The following is a 7675-nucleotide window of genomic DNA, read 5'->3' on the forward strand; positions in this document are numbered from 1 at the left end:
CTGGGGCAGGCCGGGAGCCATGCGGAGGAGCAGCGGGATGGGGATCCTGCCCTCGGGAGCACGGCGGAGCAGGATGTGGAGAACAAGGATGAACGTTTTACAGACGGGGAACAAAGCAGAGAGATTTAAGGTCCTGTCATACTCGAGAGTTTTATTAGTCCATCTGCAGCAGATATAGGAGTGATTTTTTTTATGAATATTTTTTAAGAGAATAGGCATACCGGTAAAGTCCTAGTAATAAAAAGTGCCAGAATGGAATAAAAACTGAAGTATCTCTGTTCATCATACTCATGGACCCCGTGCTCTTTAAACAAGGTCACACGAAACCAGTGCTTGAACCCGTATTTCTCCAGCCCCTTCCCTGCCTCTGCTGAGCGGCACCGGCCCCGGCCCCACGAAGCCCCTCTCCTCCCGCCCGCTCCCTTTGCTGCAGTTTGGCACCGGCGGTGACTTCACCTTGGGCAGCCACATCCTCCATCCGTCCCGCAGCACCTCGCTGCCCGCTCGGGAGGAGCCGCCGCAGGGACAGACCCCGCACCCGGCCAGCGAGAAAGCACAAAGGAATCAAAATAAAAGGGCTGCTAAAATTAACTTTAAAATGTTAAATGAGAAGAACAAAGACTTTACGCGCGAGCTGGAAGAGAAAATAGCCCGGCGTTCAGGTGCAAAGGTGGTGTGTTTACAGTGGTTGCAACGCAGAGGAGATGGCGAGTGAGATATTGATTTGATAAGCAGATGAGCTGAAACTCTGAACGCATTGGAGATGCTGATAGGGAAAAAAGAGGTAGATGGAGAGACAGGGGAATGCAAGAGAAACAGCTGTGTACACTGAGATGCATGAGATGTTATGGAAAATAGAAGGTCATCATGATCCATGAAATTCTCCAAAGAAATAGGGAGAAGTAGAGATTGCAGGGAGACAGCAGATGTTTTCATGCCAAGACAATGATGGAACCGTAATTACAGCGAGATAGAGCATCCTGCATAGTCACAGCAACAAAGAAACAAAACAAAACCCCAAACCAGACACGTTTGATTGGCAACTGGAAAAGGCTACAAAAAAGTAATAAGCATTTAGCCCTTCTATTACGCAGGAGTCAGACAAGTGGAAGGAAGAGGGCACCTCTTCAGTGCAGAGCAGGAACACTGCCCAGAAGGTCAAGCTGTTAACAAAAAGCCAGGTATTTATATGGATCTCGCACACGATGGAGCTGGGGACTCAGAAGTAGGTTTTTCTCCCCATTTTCAATAAAGGGGGGGTCAGGCACATAAGGCCTGAGGCTGGGGTGTTCAACAGACAACGGGGCAGGTGTTTCCTCACCCATCCCATGTGTCTTGCTCAAGGGCAAACCCCGAGCGAGCAGCAGAGCCAGGCTCAGGCTGTGGCTGCCGGGTCCCTGCACTCCTCAGGGTGGTCTCGTCCCACCTCAGGCACCACCGGGACCACCTGGTCCCAGGGGTCCAGGGGAGGACAAGCATCGGAATCTGGGGTCAGGCCTCGTGTGTGTGACTGCGCATCTGTCCTTGCAAACTGCCAGCCCTGCGGTGTCGTGACAGCCCTGCAAGTGGCAGAACAGCACTAAGACACCAAGGGGACTGTCCCCTGCGAGACCCAGAGGAGCCAAAGCTCTTCAGCCGGGGGACCCCTGGGCACGGCCAGCAGGTACTGTCAGACCCCATGCCAGAGGCTTCAAAAGCATCACCGGGAGCACAACAGCCCAGGCATCGACTTCACATTAAGCAAAGGCAACTAAGGGAGGAAAATCAGAAACTCACGGGGAGCGGAGCAGCACAGAGTACTGCAGGAGGTAAAAAGAGCCCCCAGACACGTATGTCTGCATGACCATCACCACAGGCTCCCAACTTCCAACTCGGATCTGCGCAAGGGCCAGGCTTCTTATTTTTCAGGAGAGTTTATCCTCCCGTTTGCCACTCCGTGCCTGTTAACACCAAGCTCACGAGGTCTGTCCGAGCAGAGCACACGGCGCCCGACGCCTTCAGGAGGAGGAAGAGAAGGAAACAGAGAGGGCCCTGGGACCGCGCTATTTTTAGCAGGTGCCAAGATACACTTCCAAATACAAAAGTGACCACTGTTACAGTAAATATGCAACAGGCATTTCAAACCCTGGGCTGAGGCAGCAGCCGGGACAAACCAGCACGGCACTGCTGACTGCATTTGCTCCACATGACTTTATATCAGCAGCGTCTGAGCCCTCGGTCGTATGCCGGGTCTGTACGGACTCACCTGGGGCAGCACCAGCACCTCCGCTCGACGTGCACGGCAGCGATGGTGGCCGGTGGCCCCCGGGGGTCCCGCCCGGCGCACGGTGCTGCTCCCCGCGCACGGGGCTCCCCCAGAAAACCGGGAGAGGCAGAACTTGGCCCCCGTGAGCCCTCACTTCCTTCTCCCTCCGTGGTGAGAACAGGCTTGAAGTATTTTTGTCAGGTCTTAAAACACAAAGTAAGATTACAGTTGTGATATATGACATCCTTCGCCTACCCAAAGGCTCCTGAAAGTGCTGGGTTTGTCCATGTCGGAGTAACGATGTAGGGTCAGGTTGTGATCTGTCTCTAAAATACAAACGGGCTTGGAAATATGAAAATAAGGTTTGAATTTATTGCTAGTTAAACAAAATAAAAACACCTTCACGCACTGCATTTGCAGCATCTCAATGGGAACATTTTTTCCTGGCTCATTCGTACTTGTCAGGCTCTCACCCCTTTCTAAAAAGCATCCTGGACTGTGGTTTTCAGTATCCACAGCTACAAGTCCATTTTTCAGTGCAAGCACAACGAGCTGGCTTCGTTTTTGGCTAGGGGGGAAAAAAAGCTGATCTGAGTTAAAAAAAACCTGTCTTGCTTCTGTGCACTGGGGTAGCTCTGTGCGGAAAGGCACGCCACAATCACAGGAAAAAAAACCCAAGCAAATTAGGGGTCAGGCTCTGCAAGTGAAAAGTAACACTTTTTCTTTATCATCTCAAGTCCAGACACTGTGTAAGGACAAATCAGCACAAGCAGAGATACGATCTGGACCTGCGAGCAGAGAGGAACATCCAAAGCATGTAAATCAAGGTCCTATAGACGCATCTTATGGCTCAAGATTATACATCTTCCTTCAAGGACTGAGAGCCCGAATAGCTACGCTTCTCCTGCACTATTCAAGCAGAAATAACTCCTGCTGGTGTGCTGCCGGCAGCGCGATGCTCGGCTGATGCTCGAGTGCCATCTGCTGCTGCCCCATCGCTCCCAGCACCGCGAGGCCGGGACCGGCACCGAGAGACACGTTTCGCTCACTCCGGCTTCTCCCGGCAGCTGACCGGTCCCTCTTTTCATGCTTGATATTGGCACCAAATGCTGGTGGTCTCCTGGGGGAGGAATGGGACTAGGGGGGGGTGAAGGGGACAGGGCAGGTACAAAAAAAACCCAACCCCAAACCAACTTTTCTCCGGTATGGCTCTTTCCTCGCTCATTTGTGGTTGTTTTTCTGGCCTCAGCAAGTATCTGGGGGCAGGACGGGTCCCCCACAGCACTTCATGCTGCCGTTCCTCGCCACATACCTGCGGACGACACGCTGGTTTGCGCCGCAGAAGCGCAGCCACTTTGCCTGCCCTGGTAGCAGCGAGGCTGCATTTTAACAGCCAGAAGAATCAGAGCTGCAGACTTGACGAGGCAGCCAGACATGTCTCTCCTGCTCTGCCAAAACAACCCTGCCCGTGGAGAACAAGGGTCTCCTGAGGACGGGCAGGGTTCCCCCACGTACCCCCTGTACCGGGACAGGGAAGCTGAGGAGGAACGGGAGGCTGAGGGGGGTCTGGGGCCATGGGAAGCACCAGCAGAAACATCGGGCGAATGCAGGGCAGCTGAGGGACTCTGCTCTCCGGCGGATGGTAGCCCCCCTGTCCCCAGCCATGGTTTCACTCCACATGGTGCCTTATGGCAGGACCAGGGGAGCAGCTCAGGGTCACCGGCAGAGGCTGAAAGTCAGCGGAGCTCTGGCCACCGTCAGAGCCTCGGCTGTCTGGCAGGGACGATACGGCAGCAGTAAGTGAAGGAAGGGCAGCAGGCAGAGAGAAAACCTGCTCCTGGAGAGGAGCCACGCAGCCGGGCAGAGCCCAGGCGCAGCCGGTCCCAGCTCAGCCCAGCTCCTCGCCCCCTGCGTCTGCGGGGGCACCCGCAAGCACATGGGAAATGGGGCAAAGATCTGACGTATTTCCTGACAGGATTTTGTCATCTTCTCTGGGCACTAGCTTCCAGCAAGTGTCTAGATGTCTGCAGCAAACCTTAGGGCCAGCTGCTCCTGCAGAGCTTAGTAGGGGAACGTGATATAACCAAGAGATGCTTTTGTTGCTATCTGCTGCTGCAAATGAAAGAGCATTTCTCGAGAGGGCCAGAAAAGGGGTTTAGGTGCGCTCAGAGAGAGACCCAGACACTCGAGACCCAGACAGCACACGGGAGGGAAACCCAGATCCACAAATTACTTTGCAAGTGCTGTTTTCCAGAAATGAGGGCACCTCACTTGAAACAATATAAAACGTCTCATCAGCGTTTCTGAATCCCAGCTGAGGAGTTCAGGTACATAAAAAGAACATCACACATACAACACGCAGAGTTTTGAAGCTGGGACGTGAACTGCACGAAGCAGTGAGTCCCTTTTGTCCCATCTCCCAGGGGAAGGTTGGAACCTCAGTGCAGTCACGGCTACAGCACAACTCCCGCCCTCTCCTCCTGCTCTCCGCAAGGACGGAGAATACCCTCAGAAACATCCCACCGCGTTTTTAGGCACCAAAACACACACCTGGGGGTCTGCAGCAGCCCTTCCGTGGTCTTGATTGGGCAAAAGGAGGAAACCTTCTGGCGCATGTTCAACTCAGCAAAGCACTCTAGGGCTAGAAAAGGTCCGGGCTGGGTGTCAGGGAGGAGGTACGGCACCCACCAGCTCCAAGTGAGGAGCTAAACAGACCTCGGGCTCTTCAGCCTGGAACAGAGGCAGGTGAGAGAAGTCTATAAACTCACAGGCAGTATAGACAAGGCAAAGCAAGGGCCATTACTCACCTTTCCGCAGTATCAGGATGATGGATTAGCCAAGGATGCTTCCAGGCAATTTAGAAAACAAACAGGAAGCACTTTTTTCTCCCACACATAATTAAGTTGCAGGACGTATTGCCACAGGATGTCGTGAAGGTCAGGAGGACAAATGGACTCAAAACGCCATTACACAAATTCACCAGAGGTAGTTTATATGTGTCTATTAAATGCACCACTGCGTGCAGCATTTGGCTCCGAATTCCCTGCGCCGCTCACGGCTGGAGACCGGGAGCGTGTCGGGGCACAACTGCTCTGTAGGGGATCCGTCTTTTGTACCTTTTGGCCAAATTACCCGGACTGCCAGAGCAGGCAGGGGCAAGGTGGACCTTCAGTCCGATCGCTGCGATGACCAGCCTCACACGGCAGAGCCCCATCTCCCGGCACTTCTGCCTTACAAGAACTGTTCACATTTTCCCTGGCAAAAAGCCTGAGCCCCGAGACTCTCCCCCAAGTGCCATCGTCCCCCCGTTGCTCAAGGCAGCCAGAATTTTTTCCTCCTGCTTGGCAGCATTGCTGGTTTTTCTTTTGAAGGGGGTGGGGAAGGAGGGGGGAGAGGAACCGGAGGTGACTGAAACCAAAACAGAGCCCCTGAGGCAATAAACTAAATGCAAGACACATGTCCTCAAATTCTAGCTCAGCAGCCTCCCACAGGCAGGCTTCCTATCCTAGGGACAGCACCTGACACATTTGTGTGACACAGTAGAATGAAAACAAAACTAAAGTTTGCTTTTTTTTTTTTTTTTTTTTTTTTTTTTTTTTTTTTTTAGGAAAAACCTATTGCCAATGAAGTTTCCACGCTGGAAGGGCAGAGGCAGGTCCCCGGTGCCGCGAGTGGGCTGCACACGTGGCTGCGAGGGGTGAGGAGCTGAACCGCTCCTTGCGTCAGTGCTCCAAGTGCCAGTGTCAGACAGGGGCACCATTATTCTCCATCTGCTCCAAAAACACTCTCTTCGCTCCTCCCCTCCGCCCTCACTGAGGAGCCTTTCAGTCCATGTGCCCAAGGAAAACCAACTCCGGGCTTTGCCTAAGGACTGGCCCTAGGGGTCCAGCAGGAAGGTCTGCTGGCCCCAGGGATGAGCTGTGGGCAGGAGGACGAGGGGCAGGGAAGCCTCAGAGGAAGCCCCCCGCGTCCTAGGACAGAGCCGGAGCTCAGGGCTGCTCCGGGGGAACGCCGGAGCGCGGCTGGTGGGAAGCTCTCCATGCGGAAGTTATAAATTAGGCATCTCCAGAGACCTCATTCATTTTACCCTTAATAAAATTACCACTTTTCAAAGGGGAAAGCTCCTTTTGAATGGCTTCAGCCAAACTAACCCCATGGGACAGCTTAACTCAGATGGATGTACACTCGGCCCCGGGTTGGCAGCCAAGAGTCACACAGCCATGGGTGTTAGGGAGCGGCACAACCCCTTCGGAGCCCACCCCCAGCCACGTTCCTGGGGTCTGGCGGGGCACAACCTGCCACCACTGCATCGCAGAAAGGAAGATGGAAATACAACTCACTTGTTTCAGCCTCCCCTGCTCCTTTTTTGACCTGTGCCTTTTCTCCTGCTCTTTTCCAAGCGGTCCATATTCATCCCCCCAACTCAGCAAGCCGTTCACTCTTGTCCATAACATAAAAAAAACCCAAACCAAACCAAAACACCCCCCTCACCATGCCCCTGGGGTCATACTGAAGCTGTTAATGCATCTCTACAGGCTGGGACTTTTGATTTTAAAGAAAGAAGCAACGCCTATTTGCTACTTGCCAACACCTCCTGATCTTGGTTAATCTCACCCTACAGCGTTCTACGTATTGCAGCTTAAAAAAGCCCAGGCAGTCTGCAATACAAAGGAGGGAACAGGATGTTTTTCCACATTGCAGAGCCAGAGGGGCACACAGCAGACACCGGGCGAGCTCCTCACACCAGCTGCCAGCAGCTTCTGCAGATTCCTGATGACACAGCCCTCAACACGAGGGAAAACACCAGCGGTAACAGGGGTTAAACTCTGCCATGAACAATAAGAAGTACCAGAGGAGTTAAACTCCGCCATGAACAGTAAGAAGTACCACATTCATCCCCGTGGCTGCAGACTAAGTTGTCCAGGGCTACTCTAAGCTCCGAAGGAAAAAGCCCCACCATTTCCAAACTAACCTGCATTTTTTTTTTTTATTCTGATGACTGTGGACCGTACCTTGGAAAGCTCTGTGGGATATGGGAAACAGCTGACGGAGACCCATTTGCTTCCAAACTTCAGAATGCAGCACCTGCATTCCCTTGGGATGGTGCAACCACCTCGGGGCTGTCACTCTGAATTATAGTCTTCCTCTTCTACTTTGACAGTTGGTAAGCAAGCCTCCTGAATCGCGGCCACCCTGCTCCCACGGCCCACAGGGATGACAAACAGCCCCGTTTCACCTGTTCAGCAAGACTCCGCCCGGGGACCAGCTTCAGAGAGGAAAAAGTCTGTAGGCAGTGAGTCAGAAGAGCACTGGTGTGAGGCGGAGAAGAGCTAAGACCACGCTGGTGAGGGACTACCACCTTGCCCCGAGGGAGAGCCGAGTTATCCACCTCACATGGAGCTGCACCATCTCTGGCAGCTGCTCACCACA

This window comes from Larus michahellis, chromosome 7 (assembly GCF_964199755.1).
Source record: "Larus michahellis chromosome 7, bLarMic1.1, whole genome shotgun sequence".
NCBI lineage: Eukaryota > Metazoa > Chordata > Aves > Charadriiformes > Laridae > Larus > Larus michahellis.